This window comes from Cynocephalus volans, chromosome 8 (genome assembly GCF_027409185.1).
Source record: "Cynocephalus volans isolate mCynVol1 chromosome 8, mCynVol1.pri, whole genome shotgun sequence".
In the NCBI taxonomy this organism is placed as follows: Eukaryota; Metazoa; Chordata; class Mammalia; order Dermoptera; family Cynocephalidae; genus Cynocephalus; species Cynocephalus volans.
Genome location: NC_084467.1, coordinates 19,079,214 through 19,095,484, shown reverse-complemented (window position 1 = coordinate 19,095,484; position 16,271 = coordinate 19,079,214).

Genomic DNA, 16,271 nt, shown 5'->3' with positions numbered 1-16,271 from the left:
TAGCTCATTTGGTTAGAGCATGGTTTTGTATCACCAAGGTAAGGGTTCAGATCCCTGTACCGGCCAGCTGCCAAAGATAAAAACTAAAAGGATGTTACAGAAGCCTCCTTAGTGCCGTGGAAGTTATTTACTGTGCTTGCAGTACAGTTGTTAGCATCTGTGAGACCTTATGATGTGCCAGGCACTGGGCTTAGTGTGTAATCTCATTTCATCCTCACAACAGCCTTATGGAATAAGTACTGTTATCCTTATTTTACAAATAAGGAAAGTGAGGCGCAGGAGTGAGACAACTTACCCAAGTTTATTTCCAGGGAGTCTCTGAGCTGAATCTTGAACCTGGATCTGATTCCCTACTTTTAAGTTTTTCACTTACTCTACCTTTAGTAAATTAGTTTGTTCCTATTTTTAAAACTCCTTTATATGAATACAGAAAGAACAGGAAGGATATACATCAGGGAGTATGATGGATAATCGGAACAGAGGTGATTTATATTTTATTGTTTGTCGGCATTATTTCTTCTGTTAATAGAAAAAAGAAACTTTACACATAGTTATTAAAAAGTAACAAATCAGAGAAGGCTTATCCCTGAGCTGGGAGGGAAGAAGCAGTCGTCAAAGTGCAGTCTAGAGATTCTTCCTCTGTCGCCATGAACCAGCCAGAGTAGGAGCCAGCCAGAGAGAGGGGTGCCAGGAAGAACACAGCCTCAGTCCTGGAAGGAAAAGGCCGCAGGAAAGAAGAGAACACAGCTGCCATAGCCCCAGGTGAATCTGGAGGCCCACTCTTTCCAGGGACCTGTGCCTCAGTCCCCAGCAGCCAATCGCTATCGCTGGGTCCATCACCAGCCTGCATCTTAAAAAGACCATTAAACAAGACACTGCCCATTTCCAAATAAAAGCATCGAGGAGAAAAACCTATTAATCTCCACCACTACCATGGCAAACAACACTGAAACTGTATTTCCTCCTCTTTGCAGGGGTCAAACTGGGGACTTGGGGGGTTGAGATGAGAGTTTCCTTGAAGAACTACAGAAGAAAAAGGTCTGGCTTGGCCCAAGAGGGTCCTGGTGGTCCAGGGCCAAACTGGAGTAAGTGGCTAGGGTCAGTGTTGCCTTCCTAGGTTAGGGTGGGGTGGGGCGGGGCCTGCTCCCAGCTCAAAGAGGTTCAGATAGGCATAATTAACCCATAAGACCCTAACATCCTTACCGATCCTGTTTCTTAGTTTTCCTTAAAGGGCTGCCATTGGTGTTTATTTAGATCTGATCTCACTGGAGAGGGACGGTTTTGCTGGCGCTCTTCTGAGTTCCATAACCTTCCCACGCCCACCCCAGGAAACAGAAGTCATGTGGTCAGAGATTAAGTAAGTGCTCAATCTTGGGCCTTGAACAGTTCTGGTGAGGTATTTTCTGAATCCATGGCTGGCCTGCCAGGAAGACTTTTAAGGCCCTCGGTTTGGGGCCAGGTGGTCTAGCAGTGGGGAATGGATAGGGGAAAGACTTAGAAACTGTGGCTTGGAAGGGCCTAAGAACTATGTCTTGCACCAAGATCAGGCTCCCTGGCTCTTCCATCATGAAGGCAGCCACTCAGAAGTCACCACCGATCTCACTACCCCTCACCTGCACCTGTCACTCGGTCTGAGCTCTGGACAGGCTGATGTGCTCAAGGCTGCCCGCACTGCCGAGGCACATGCCATGCCCTGGTCAGCCTTCCTTCCCAACCTGGGTTCCTTCGTTTGGTTCTATCTACCCCGCCTGCATTTCTCAGTTGCTCTGGGATCTCCTCTGTGTCAAGATTCAGCTATCTATATTCATGCATTATTCATTCAATGAACGTGGAGATTTATTTAATCATTAAAAATTGTAATAGCTGTCTTTGAGTTAACTGTATGCCAGGGTGTGTGCACTTTACCTGTCCTATTTCACTCAATTCTTAAAACTTTTCCTCCTTTACCTACAATTGGATTTTTGCAAAATTGGTTTTGTTATCAAATTTCACAGAATCTCTTGTGTTGGAGTCCATAAGAGTTCTCTAATCTCACCCTCCAGGTGATACAGACATCTCTACTGCATACCACCTGCCCCAGCACACACATACACTGATGTGGAACACATCTAGGTGAGAGCTTGGGTTCTGGAGCAAGACTACTTGAGTTCATATGCTGGTTCTGCCATTTACTAGTGTGATCTTGGGCAAAACCTTTGCCCTCTCTGAGCCTCAGTTTCTTCATCTCTAAAGTAGGCATAACTCCTACCCTGTATGGTTTTTGCAAGTGAGATAACACATGCAAAACATTTAGCACCACTCTGGTGCATAGTAAGACATGATAAATATCAGCTGTTGTTTTTATCATTAGGGATGGGCATATCTTGCCACCCCAGTGAAACAGTGAGTTCCTTGTCTTATCTCTCCTTTTGCTTCTGCCACCCAGGGTCTCAACCCAGGGCAGATGTGCCTGAGGTTGGGTTTAGTCACCAGGTTCCCCTGCCTCAGAGGATGTGAGCATGACTGTTGCTTTCTGCCCAGGCTCCTTAAAATCTGAATCATACCTTGACAGCTCTCTTCATGGAGACACTTCCCTCAGCCACAAGCCTCTCCCCTTTCACAGTGAGCTCAGTCATTCGCACCCTTGTAGGTCATGTGCACGCACCACTGGTATTACCTGCTGATGGGCCTTGGAGATACCTCTAAGAACACCAGAGTCTTGATAGGCAGGTGACAGTGACTTGACTCTCTAGCCCGTGGCTTTGGCTGTTTGGCCGCATTTCAAAACTACCAGTGGCCTCTGAATTGACTGAAGACCCAATATAGGGTCACAGAGTTTCAGTTGGCTGTATTAGGACTAAAGTGACAACTCAAACACAGCCCCATCTGGATGGGCCCAGATTGGGAGCCTTTTGTTTCACCTTCTTCCCCTCTCCAGCCCTTGGGGGTTCCCTAAAGCCTGTGAGTTGGTTTTGGAGGTTTGAAAGTTAAGACCCTCAACTTAAAGAAAAGACTTACTATGCTTTAAATTAGTGTTAATGATTACAAGCTCTAGGTTTTGAGACAGAACTAGGTTTGTAACGTGGCTCAGCTTTTTGTTAGCTGTGACCCAGAGCTTCATAACTTGTTTTTCTGTTTCCTCATCTGTAAAATGGGAATAATAATAGTATTTCTTCATAGGATGGTTGTAAGGATGAAATGCACGTGAAGCACTGAATATAGTGCCTGGCACGTAGTAAGTACTACATAGCTGTTACCAATAATATTATTATGCTGTGGGAGAGAGAGCGTTGGACCAGGAGTCAAGAGGTCAGGGTTTGAGTTCCAGCTCTGCTGCTTATTGGCTGTGTTGACCTTAGGGAAGTCACCTCCCTTCTCTGAGCCACAGTTTCTTCAGCTGTGAAATGAATAGTTTGTTTGAAGGTCACTCAGGTTCTTTCCAGCTGTATGAAATCTGTTACTTTGAAGATTCCAGAAAAAGAAAACAAAGGGAAAATGAATTAGTAGCAGATGCCTTTACCAGCCAAGATCACATTTCATAAACCCCAGGGCCTTGACACCGTCTTCAAAAGCCATCCCATCCAGCAGCTTCTAGGCAGAACCCTCACAACTGATGAACTGTTTGCAAGACCTCAAAAAGCCTCTTGGGCCACAAGGAAGGGACAGTGTGAAGCTAGAAAGCAAAGTCTGCATCACAAAGGGAGAAGGCCTGAGGAAACCAGCTAGCTCCCCCCCCCACCAAACATCCAACCCAGGATTCTGCCCTTTGGTGCCTTGGGCAAGAGTCGCCCTTCACATCACCCAAATGTATTAGTTTATGGCAAGGGAGGGATGTTTCTCCTAGAGCTTGGGAATGTTCTGATCTGTCCTAAAACAGGCCCCACCTGGGAAATAGGACGTTTTCTTTTTTGAGGGCCTAGTGACCTCTGACACTCCCCCCTTCTTGTCCCACCGTTCAGTCTGAGACACCCAGCAGGAAACAAACGCTGGGAGTGGAGGGGGCATTAAGCATCCCTAAGAATGCGAGTCCTCCCCCGCAAGAGTCTCCGTTAGTGCAGAGTCCCACTGAGTTATTCTTATGGCCTATTTGAACCCTGAGGGGGATGACATAGGTGGGATTTACAGAAAATAAACACAATTGGTTTCAACTTGTTCTGCCAGTTTTTACCCCCTACAGTAAAAAGCCACTTAACCATTTTAATGTAGCAAATTTCTCTTTACAGAGACAATGGGCTTTAGAGGAATTCAGTGGTGCTGACCAACAAACATAGGAACCTACCTTTTACTAAGCCCTTAGTGCCTAACACTGTGCCAAACATTTTATACCCATTATCTTATATTTTTTAATTACTGGCTTTACCAGGGGGAAAGGGGTATGATGATTTTTATTTTTCAGGTGGATCAGCTAAGGCCCAGAAAAGTACCATGGCTGGCTCAAGTAAGTGGTAGAGCTGGGATGTGAACCAAGGTTCCTCCTCTAGAGTCTCAGCTGCAGCCATGACTTCATGTGCAAACCTGACTGAAGCCTTGTTGGTGAAGCTCTGCCCAGACTGTGAAGAGACATAGATCTGTCCAGCTACCATGGAAATCTCAGACTGTTTTCTGGAAGACCTACCCGATCACCTTGTAGTTCTTTGACGGCTGAGGGAACTGAAGTGCAGTAAGGGGAGGTAACTTGTCGGAGCCATGCAATGAGGGGGACAGAGCTCAGAGCTCCTGTTCTGTCTGCGAGGAATAGGTCAGTTCTAGGGGTAGAGATTGTGATGGAGGACCCTGCTTTCCCATCACTGTCACATCCAGTTGCCAGTAACTGAGGACTTTTTCCTCCTTTCTTCTGGCCAGCAAATGCTGGGTCCAGCTGCAGCCATTTTGAAGATAAAATTTCCATAGGAATTCTGCAATACAGATGCCCTTTCCAGGTCCCAGTCCAGCCCTGAGCTGGTTCCTTTTCTAGCTGGGAAGTTTCTTTCCTCTTTCTACTGCCATGTAGCTGCTCGGCTCAGCTCAAGCCCACTTCCTTCTCCTCCTTTCCTGTGCCTTCCTAAGGAAGGAGCTCCTTCTTCCTCACAGCTCCAGGCTCTTTCCAGCTCTGACCCAGCCTTCCTGGGCAGTTTGCTCCATAACTCTCCTGGATCTGAACTGAATTCTCCTGAATTCTCTCAAGTCATGTCAGGGAATCCTACAAATGCATTCTGAGGAACACAAGAATGTCCAAGATGTTCCAGGCAGAAAAGATACTGGGGTCAAAACATTCGGGACAAGCTTCATACCAGACCCTCTTCTTAGAAACTATCAAGGCACAGTCATCAATTCAAGCCTCTGAAAAGTCCTGCAGTCAGGAAAACTGGGTTTTTTTCACCCTTAGATTTCCCGAACTAAGATGACCATGATTTCATCTCCCCCGTTCCCACCGAAAACTTATATCAATCTGTGTAACCAGTGATCCATGATGGAAGACGCTTTAGGAAATGCTGTCCCTGGCCCTCTACTAAGGAATGGAGTTGAACTTGCTTTCATTGATTTAAATCCTTCCTGTTTCATGGGGCCAATTAATAATCTCACGTACAAAATTAGGTGAAATCTGCTCCACTGGGTCTTTAGGACAGACAGACTCGATGGAGATGAAGATTTTCTTAACAAGATTTGATGAGCATGTTACCAGAAAATATAAGGATTTTCCAAAATTGGGGGGTGGGTAGAGAAGTTGAAATGACCAGCAGACAGAGTTTAACCAAACTTTTATTTGCTTCCTAGACAATGTACCAAAGCTAGGGATGGAATGTAATGGACAATAACCAAAGTCTAGAGGCCAGTACCAGGTAAATACTTTTTGGGTAAATGAACGAATGAACAGATGTGTCACAAAGTTGGCAGACATTGTGAATAAATGAATGAATGGATGGATGGATGAACAATAAAATAACTGGTCCCCTGGCCTCTGGCCTCTTCCTGAACTCCATTTTATGCTACCTCTGTGGCCACTCACATATCTTCTCAAAACCCTGATCTCATCAATCTACTATTCTGTTCAGCTGCCCTAGGTGCTTCCCTGCTGCCTTCAGAAGAAAAAGTCCACATGACTTGGCTCAGCATTGAAAACCCTGCAAAACAATGCTCCAACCTACCCTTCCATCCTTCTTTCTCACTCCTCCCCATTGGGCACCCCTTATTCTAGTCACACCAATCCCCAAATGTACTTTATTCTTTCTCCCTGCCTTTTCTCAAGCTATTCTCTTTGCCTCAGATTCTGTCCCCTGCCTCCACTGTCGCTTCTTCAATCCTAGCAATGCTTTCAGGCTCAGCTCACAGCCTACCACCCATGTTAAATAAAAGAAGCCAGGCACAAAAAGAGGACATTCTTTTGGGGAGGGTTAGGAGGGTGGTACAGGAACCCAAACCCTTGACCTTGGTGTTAAAAGGAGGACATTCTGGATGATTGCATTTATATGAAGATCAAGAACAGGCAAAACTAATCTACTGTGGAAAAAACAATCAGAACTGTCATTGCCTTTGGGAAGCGTGGAGTTATTAGAAGCACAAAGGGGATCTTGTGGGAATGGGAATGTTCTAGATCTTCATTCTGATGGTGTTTACATGGGCGAATACACTTAAAGTCTGTGCATTTCTCTGTGTTGTAAATTTAATCTAAAAATAAAAATCTTACCATCCAGATGTCCCTGGCAAGAATTCACTCCTTTGTCCATTATTCTCTCAAAGCGCTTTGTCTACACTGGCAGCACTTCACTTAACAGAGAGTGCCTTCCGTGAGAATTATCATGTACATGTCTGTTTGCTTTCCCCACTGCATGTGAGCTTCCCCCTAGGGCCTTCTCATAGCAAGCACTCAAACATTGGTGAGATCGAGTTGAGGCCAGATTCATAAAAATAACAACAATAGCTATTGTGTATTAAGCACCTACTGTGTGCCAGGCTGTATGCTCAGTTCTTTACACACATATTTAATTATACATAGTATATCTAAAACCCCCATGAGATACAGAGTAGCCATGAAGCCTTAAACAGGCAAATATGCATAGCAAATGTGAATGGTTCAGCTGTATTACATTATAGGCAAAATAATAGTGCTCATGTTTCCAAACTTTATGGTCACTGTGTGATTAAGTGCCTGTATGTATGTATTATTATCAGTCTCCATTTTACATTGAAAATACTGAGGCCTACGGTCACAAAAACATGTAGCACTGGAAATAGGATGCAAACCCAGGACTGCCTGATCTCAGAGTCATTAAGCTTAACTGCCTTCAAAGTGGCATCACTTAAATCCAGAAAAAATGTTATGAAGTCTTTCTGGCCAAGAGACGTGAAAACGGCAGTTTCCCTGAAATTGAAAATGTTTGTGAAGTGTGTGTGTTGTATTTTCTGAAAAGTGTAGAGGCTGTCTGGGGCTCCCCATGGCTCCAGGAAGGGGGTACTTAGCAAGAGGGGGACTTGGGTTTATAATCCTAACTGTACCATTTATCAGCTGCCCGACCTTGGGCAAGTTATTTGACCTCACTCAGTCTGGGTGTTCTCCCACCTGTGAAACTGGTGTATAAGTAGTGCTACCTCATGAGGCTTTAGGGAAAGATTCAATGAGATAATGTATATAAACCTCTCAGCACATGTAAGTTCTCAGTAAATGTTTGTTGCCATTCATTATTATTATCATTTTGCTATTTTTACTAAGATTACAATTGCATGTCCTCCTTCTCCTTCCCCCTACCCCACAATAGTTCTTTGCCCTGTTCCCAATCTCTCCCTTTCCTCAGATGGTGGAAACTCAGGATATAGTTCTCTAAGAGCACTTGTGATGGACAGTTTGATCACGAGCAGTTATCTCACCAGCGTCAGCCCTGTGGGGGGGGAAAAATATGTATATATATATGTATATACGTGTGTATATATATACATATATATATACACATACATATACATATATATATATACATATATATATATATATATATATATTTCTTTTGTTTTTAAAGAATCTTTGCCACCTGCTTTGGGCTTCTCCTTGCCTAGCTCATTCTGAAATGAGGTGGTTGGAAGCCTTCCAAACCAATGAATGGGGCCACTGAGATCTGGGTGCCCACCTTTGAATTGCTGGTGAAGACCAGGCCTTGGAATTCAGGGGCTGGTGGAAAGACTAGAACCCACCAGCTGGAACCTTGTCCTTTGAGATTTGGCCTAAGAAGGACTGGCTGGGGATGACATTCCCCCATTGTAGTTCTGAAGACCAGACATTGGGTTTCCTACCCTCAGTCTGAAATAACCCTCTGGCAGGTGGAGGACCTGTCAGGGAAAAACCCTCTCTATAGTTCAAGCTTTGGGTTTTTGTGATTAGTAGAGTTCAACAGGCCAGTGTTATTTGAAGTAAAATAACTATTTTTTCTTCTAATTACAGACTCTAATCCTAGCTGTACACATGTGGGCTAGTCTCTTAAATTCTCTGAACCTCAATTCCTCAACTATAAAATGAGAATAAAAAGAGCACCTATATTTAAAAGTTTATTAACTTTTTTTTTAAAGAGAGCATCTGTTACAGGGTTGAACTAATGCCTAAAAGTGACTCAACAAACATTACGTCTTACTTTAGCAAATACATATTCTTATCAAAAAAATGCTGTCATACTGTACATACTGTTTGTAACCTGCCTTTTTCCCCATTAGGCAGCAAAGTGAAACTCTTTGTAGCATTAAATATTCTATGATAACCTTTGTATGGAAGACCTGTTCCTCATTTACCAATCCCCCATTGGTAGACATAGTTATATCAATATTTCACTATTATAAACAATGCTTCATGAACATAATTATTACTGAATCTTTGTGCCCAATCATAATTATTTCCTTGGGGCCAACTTAAAGAAGTAGAATTGCAGGGTTTTAAGGGTAGGTACAGTTTTATGGCTTTTGAGACCTGTTACCAAAGTGCCCTCCAGAAAGGTTGTACCAAGTTCCTTTCTAGCCAGCAGGGAGAGTGACTATTTCCCTGCACCATCACCAGCACTGGGTTTTATCATTTTTGTCCATCTTTAAACAATTATTCTTGAGCAAGGGAATTTCTTCTGTCTGCCTGATTCAACTGAGAACTCCCAGAGAGCAGGGCAGGAGGTAGTTCCTTCATCTCTGCATATCTCTTGTGCCTCGCACATCTCTGCCCACAGTAGACACTCAAGAGATATTTGAACTGGGTCTCAGAAGCTGAGGGACTTATTAAGTGTTGGACAGCCAATTCTTATTAAACGCAAGACCTAACAACTGAGGATTATACCTGGATGAAATTCAGAGACTATGCACGGAGGAAGGCAAAGGCATTTATTTCCAGGAGCACTGCCCTGATGTTCAGATATTAGTCAACCAAATGATGAGTTCTGAGATCAGCCTGGGTTGGGGCTGCTTATCTGCCAACAGATTTGCATGTGTAACTTGACATCCACTCTGATTTCAAATATTTAGGGGAGCTCTGAGCCAGGATACCTGAGTTTCACACTGTCACCATTTTGGCAGTGGTCCAGGGCTCATTACCTCATCCGTTTGGGCTTGGTTTCCCCATCTGTTTAATGGGAAGCATAATATTTTCACCAGAGGTATTTTAACAACCATGGAATTCTGCCTCCCTCTCCCTTCCAATGTTTACTGAGGACTCATTTTGCTTCCTACCTGTGCTGGAGGCAGATTAGCATGGTGGATGAGGAAACAGACTCCAGAGTTGTACTAGCTGGATTCAAAATCCTTGCTGTGTCACATTCTCACTATGTGAACTTGGGCACTGGGACTACTAATAATACCTACCTCAGAGGGTGTGCTGGGGGGATTCAATAAGCTTACCTGTGCAAAGCCCTTAGGACAGTGCTTGGTACATAGTAAGTACCAAGTGTCAGCAATGGTTATCTTATTAAAACCTTACAGTAACCCTGTGAGGTAACTATTTATTTGCTACACTGTAAAGATAGGGAAACGAGGCACAGAGATGTCACACAGCTGGTAAGGATAGAGCCAGGATTTGATCTCACATCTGTCTGACTCAGGACTATTTTCAGAACCCTAGAATGTTAAAGCTGGAAAACATCTTATAGATGACCTAATCCAGTCCCCTCATCTGACCCACAGAGCAGAAGGAACTTGCCCAGGGACACATTAGTGACAATGCAGGGCCTGGGCTCTCTAGCCCCCCCGACTGCAGCTCAAGAACCAGCCCCTGGTGCTCAGTGGTAATGAAGACTCTCATGTCGCTGCCCTGGCTCCTTAGCTTGGGAGAGGAACCCAGGAGCCTATGGGTACTTGAGCAAAAAGAGCCTTGAGCAACTCTGCGGCCCATCACAGGCAGGTGCCAGGAGCAGTCATTATTGTTATTGGCCGCTCCATTTACTCCTTTTGTCCAATAATTCCAGTCTTGGGTCTCCTCCCAGGGGGAAATCATCTACCAACTCCTGCCTGGACTTGTACTTCCTTCAGCTGCCCTAAGTGCCAAAGCAGGGTGACTCCAAATGTGGCTGCCCCTCCCGGGCCCTACCCTGCCCCTCATGTCAGGTCCACCACTGGGGCAGGTGAACAAAGAGATCCCTGGAGGAAGCGTTCCCACCCTTCCTGCTCAGCAGTCACACTGCCTCTGCCTTGTTTCTGGGCTCATTTTTTAAAAAATTGTTTATTTAACCCAATATGCAAAAAATATTATTTCAACACGTAATGAATATAAATTATTGATGAGGTTATTTTATATTCTTTTTTGTACAGGTCTTTGAAGTCCGCTGTGTATTTTATTTTATTTTATTTTATTTTTTTGTCTTTTTCGTGACTAGTACTCAGCCAGTGAGCGCACCGGCCATTCCTATATAGGATCCGAACCCGCGGCGGGAGCATCGCTGCACTCCCAGCGCCGCACTCTCCCGAGTGCGCCACAGGGGTCGGCCCCGCTGTGTATTTTACACTCACAACACCTCATTTGAATGCTACATTTTCAAGGCCTAGTAGCCAAAAAATTGAAACAACTCAAATGTCTATCAGCTGATGAATGGATAAACAAAAGGTGGTATATTCATATGGAATATTATTCAGCCATAAAAAGGAGAAATGTGCAACATGATGAGCCTTGGAACATATACTAAGTGAAAGAAGCTAGACACAAAAAAAGACCACATATTTAATGATTTCATTTACATGAAATGTCCAGAATAGGCAGATCCATGAAAACAGAACACAGGTTAGTAGTTGCCAGGGGTTTGGGGTAGTGGGGGGAGGAAGGGTAAGTGTTAACAGGTTTGGGGTTTCTTTGGGGGTGATAAAATGTTCTGGGATTAGATAGTGGTGATGGTTACACAACCTCATGAATATACTAAAACTACTGAGCTGTACACTTTAAAATGGTGAATTCGGTAGGTGTATTATATCTCAAGAAAAAAATTAACAATAAAATAAATACAAATAAAATGTAGTCCTACCAAAACAATAAAATTGTATTTAATAGGAAAATATTTTACACGGATTTGGTTTCAAAATATAAATTAATTAAAATTAAATAAAACTTAAAATTCAGTTCCTCAGTCACACTAGCCATATTTTAACTCTTAATAGCCAGTTGTGGCCAAGGGCTACCATATTGGACATCGCACCTCTGAGGCCTTGCTGGTAACCAAATGAGGTTCTGAGTGGCCATCCTTGGCCACTCCCTGGGTAAATCCTGAAGGAACCAGATGCAGATTGGTACTATCACACTGGGGTGAACGAATGAAGCTATATTATAGAGACCCTTTTCTTGCCCCCATGATACAGAATCATACCAATTATGTCATTCCTTTCCAACAGCAACCCTATCTTACAGGTGAAGAAATCCACACAGTGTCAAAACCAGAAGGAATCTTTGAGATAAGCAATTTTTAAAAATTTATGTAAAGTACAGTTCACTCTTTGTGGCATATAGTTCTGTGAGTTTTGACAAATGCACAGAGTTATGTATCCTCCACCACAATCAAGATACAGAACAGTTCCATCACCCCAAAAACTCTCTTATGCTGCCCAGTTGCTTTAAGCTTTCGTTTCTTGACTGCCCACCATTACCAGGTCCCTGCTGTGCTCTGGGAGTGAGCTTTCTCAATCCCCTTACCCAGTCGAGGTAGCAGGCATTCAGATCCTTTTTGCTTAAGGCCACCCAGCTCTTAGTGGCAGAGCTGGGATGGAAACCCAGATGCACCAGTTCCATAGTCCATTCTCAACTAATGTTTTACAAAATTCATTCATTTATGGGATGCCCACCGCGGATCTGGTATTTATTCAAATATTTATTGAGCACCCTCTGTGTGCTGCTCTATTCCTGGAACAAACAGCTCTTCCCTGCCTTTCTGGATGATTTTGCTTCTATCCTGGTGCTGGGGTGCTGGGCACCCTCACCCGTCTCACTAGGGGAAGGTTTAGCAGTAGGAGAGCACAGTCCCATCTCGCACAGCTGCCCTCTTGTATTGCTTTCCTTCTCGGTGTGCCAAGCAGGACAGCTTTCACTAGGAGCATTGAGAAGCCTCTCCTAAGGCCATTTTCTGTCAGCCATGAGCTGAGAGCAGTCTCCTCTGTCATTCCTTTTCCTGTTTCACCCAGCCCTTCTCCCACACAAGTCCTCTAATTGCTCACACAAGACTTCTTTGGGGTGGACATAATCTCCTGGGAGGTTGCCTCCCTCTGAGGCTCGCGGCCTCTCTGAAACAGCAGCAGGCGGCTCAGAGGGCCCTCCGCAGACCCCAGTGTGTCACAATCGTGGCAGAAGGAGGCACAAAAGACATCCCAAGGAAGACAACCGGTGGCTATTTTTCCTCATCGCATGGGAAACTACTGTCAGGGGCTTCAAAATTAGTCTTCAGGCTTCATCAGCTAAGATGTTGTTTTACTGTTGTCATCTTCCTGATATTCTAGATCTTTTTTATAAATCCTCCCCTCCCTCTAAGTGAGGTGACGCCAAGACCTTCCACGCTTGGCTTCAGGTGAGGAGGGAGGCTGTTTCTGAGGGAGCCAAAGAGGTCGAGGCGCAGAAGCCTCGGAGAGAGGCTATACCCCTCAGGCCTTGCAGGTTCCTGGCTCCTGCTGAGGAGCAGATGCAGACTGGAGGGGCTAGGAGAGAGGAGACTGGTTCCACACTCAAAGTTCTGCCTGCTTTAGCCCAGGTTTAAACAGCAAGTTTTTATGAACAAATCCCCTTTGAGAGAGAACAGAATAGTAGCTCTAATCCCTGGCCTTTCAGGATAAAGCATAGGCAAAGGGAAACCAAACATTTTATGCTCCTGTGGACTTCTGTGACAGCTCTCCTGATGGGAAGAAGTCAGGTCTAGAAAAAAAGTGCCACAGAGTCAAACACAAATAATAAACGATAATTTCTCTTTAGCCTCAACTCCCTGGGCTTGGAGAGAGGTAGGGCTGAATTGAAGGAGGTGTAAAGGCAGAAATCAGCCAGTGACATCTAGATTTTTTTTGTCTGACTCTGAGACAGTTTAAGCCAAGCTTGGGTTGGGTTTACCAGGGATTTCTGGGGTTTGATTTTACTACTTATTTTTTATTTCAAACTTTATGTATTATTTGTTGGAGAAATTTTTCAAAATTACCAAAAGCAATAAAAAACTAAAAATTTAGAACCCACATTACTTCAATGCTAGTATTTTAAAATCTTCCAAACTATTTTTGTCTATAGGTAGATATTTTTTCCCCCACAAAAATGAAATTACAGACAAGATACTATTTTATAAACTTGCTTTTTTCAAAAAACTGGATCAATGGGGTTTTTTTGTTGTGGTGGTTAGTTTTAACGACTATATCAATGGTTCTTAGGCAAGCCAGGTAAATTATTAATATAACCAGAAATGACCCCCCATCCCCACCCCAGCCTCCTGGGAGATGAACGTGATTAAGCACAGCGACTTCAGGGTGGCTTATTAAGGAGATAAACTGCTCCATCTCTTCTCGTTAAGCGTGGCTGTTAAACAGTCAAGGCCCAAGATGAAAGAAAAGTGGCCCGGCTGAATCAGCACTTTGGATCCGCCGGGACTGCCACCTGTTTTATTAAGCGTGCTGGTGTGTGAGCACCACAGAATGAAAAGAAAGGCGTTTTTCTTGACGACAACTATATCCCCTCACCTCCAACCCTTCCCCACCCACCTCAGCTTGAGAGGGCTTGAGGAAAAGGTGCCTTTGGTAAAAGCAAACGCACAGATTTACCTCGGAAAATAGGAAGCCCCCAAAAGCAGTGAGTAAGAGATTGCTTTGCTCCTTTTGGAGGTCATTTTCCAGATCTCTGAATTTTAAAAGAAAAGTAGATGCAGAATCTCCTCAGTTCCATGCTAGCTGTGTGAGTACTGTTTCCCTCTGGGGACAGGAATAGCCCTCGGTGAGTAAGAATCCACCTTGACCTGAGCTGAAATAGCTCCCCATCTGTCCACTGGAATGAGCCGGACATTTCCATTCCTCAACCCACTTCTTCTCCTTTCCAGTGAAGAAACCTGATTGTCTGGTACAATGTCAGACTTTGCAAGGCCGTAAATGGCCTAGTAAAGTCCTAAGGCAGAATACTCAGGAAGGAGGAAACACTAATTAAGGAAATCCTGAATGTCCTAGGCCTGCTCATTAATAAGAGGTACATTATAACAGCCAAAGTGGAGAAGCTCATAAATTACCCAGTGAAGCTCCAGCATAGTTGGGGGTGGGCCCTGGCAGGTAGGAACCCAGAGTTCACTTCTGGGGTTAATCGAACCCTGACTGGTCCTTGGGGTTGCCCAATGCCAGGCACGGTGTTTCCTTCCTCCCTTGCTGTGAGAGATGAGTAAGTTTGAGGGAGGTGGTCATGGCACAGTCACCGGCAAATCAGAGCGATACTTGCTCTGGGCCACTGAGAGAACTGGGTCACCGGAGAATACTAGAACTCCATGCTTTGTCCTGTGGATGTGCTCCCAGATCAGTAAACAACACTCCCCTCCCGTTCCTTCTCCCTCCTGTGCATCTTTCCCTCCCAGTCATTTATCACAGGCCAAAGAAAACACATTATTAAAAAGAAAAGAGAAACAAGCACAGGACTACCTACAACTTCTAAAACACCTTTCCCTCTGGGAGCTCCAGGCTCTACTCTGTGGTCACTACAAGCTCTAGGATTTCTGCCCAGGTTTTTTCTTTCCCCTCCCTGAGAGACCATACGTCATATGCTGAATTTGAGCCAAATTCAGATTAAATAACAGCTCAACTCAATTGAGTTCTTACCCTATAGCAGGCTCTGGGGTGGGCATGTTTCATTTGTGATCTAATTTAATCTTCAGAACAGCTCTGTGGGGTGGTATCGATTGCTCACATGTATATAGCGACTACTATATGCCAAGCACTGTTCTAAGCACCTCATGTATATTAATTTATCGAATCCTATGAGATGAGTACTATTATCACGCCCTTTTTATAGATGGGGAAACTGGCAGAAGATGGACACATTCAGATAGAGAGAAACTAAGGAACAGAGAGGTTCATTGACTGGATTCCACACACAGCAAATTGGGGGATCACTTTAATTTGCTTTCCATTGAAGATCCTGTTGTTGCTTACTGTAGATCTCACAATGTGATGGCTTAGTATAAGCAAAATGGAAACCCCACGACCCAGCCCACATTTTCTTTACTCAGGATCCAGATGAAATTGGAAAATGTATTATCAAATGTCACATGCAGCATGTCCAATACCAAGAGGTTTCCTAATGCCCTGATGTTTGTATCTGTGTAGACAGTGATTTCAGGACTCTTCATCAGTAAAGCCAACAGCAAAAAAATGGTATCTGACTCTTATTGAACTTTATCTATCCCAAGCACTTATGTGCACTTATGTTTTCTCATCAAGTGCTTACAATAAACCCAGGCCCAGAGAGGTGATGTGACCGCCCAGGATGACAAAGCGTCAGAGCCAAGACCAAACCCAGGGCTGTGAGGTTCCAGAGCCCAATTTTCTGAGTGTATGACTACAACTAGATTTGGGATATGAACTGAGATGGAGGTTAAGATCATCAGCCACAGAGCCAGAAAGATCTTGGAGCCTATCTTGGCCACTTACTTTAGGGTGAGTCACTTTGCCTCCCTGAGCCTCAGTTTCCTCATGTGTAAAATGGGGGAAATAACACTGTTTGTGAGGATTAAATGAGATACTTCATATAAAGCACTTAAAACATGCAGTAAGTCACCAGTAACTGTAGATTGACATAGGCTGGGACTACTGGCTTCTGGGGCACCAAGGTGGGAGGGGTTGGGGAGGGCGCCAGCAGAGCTCTTAGAGGAGTCACAGAAAGC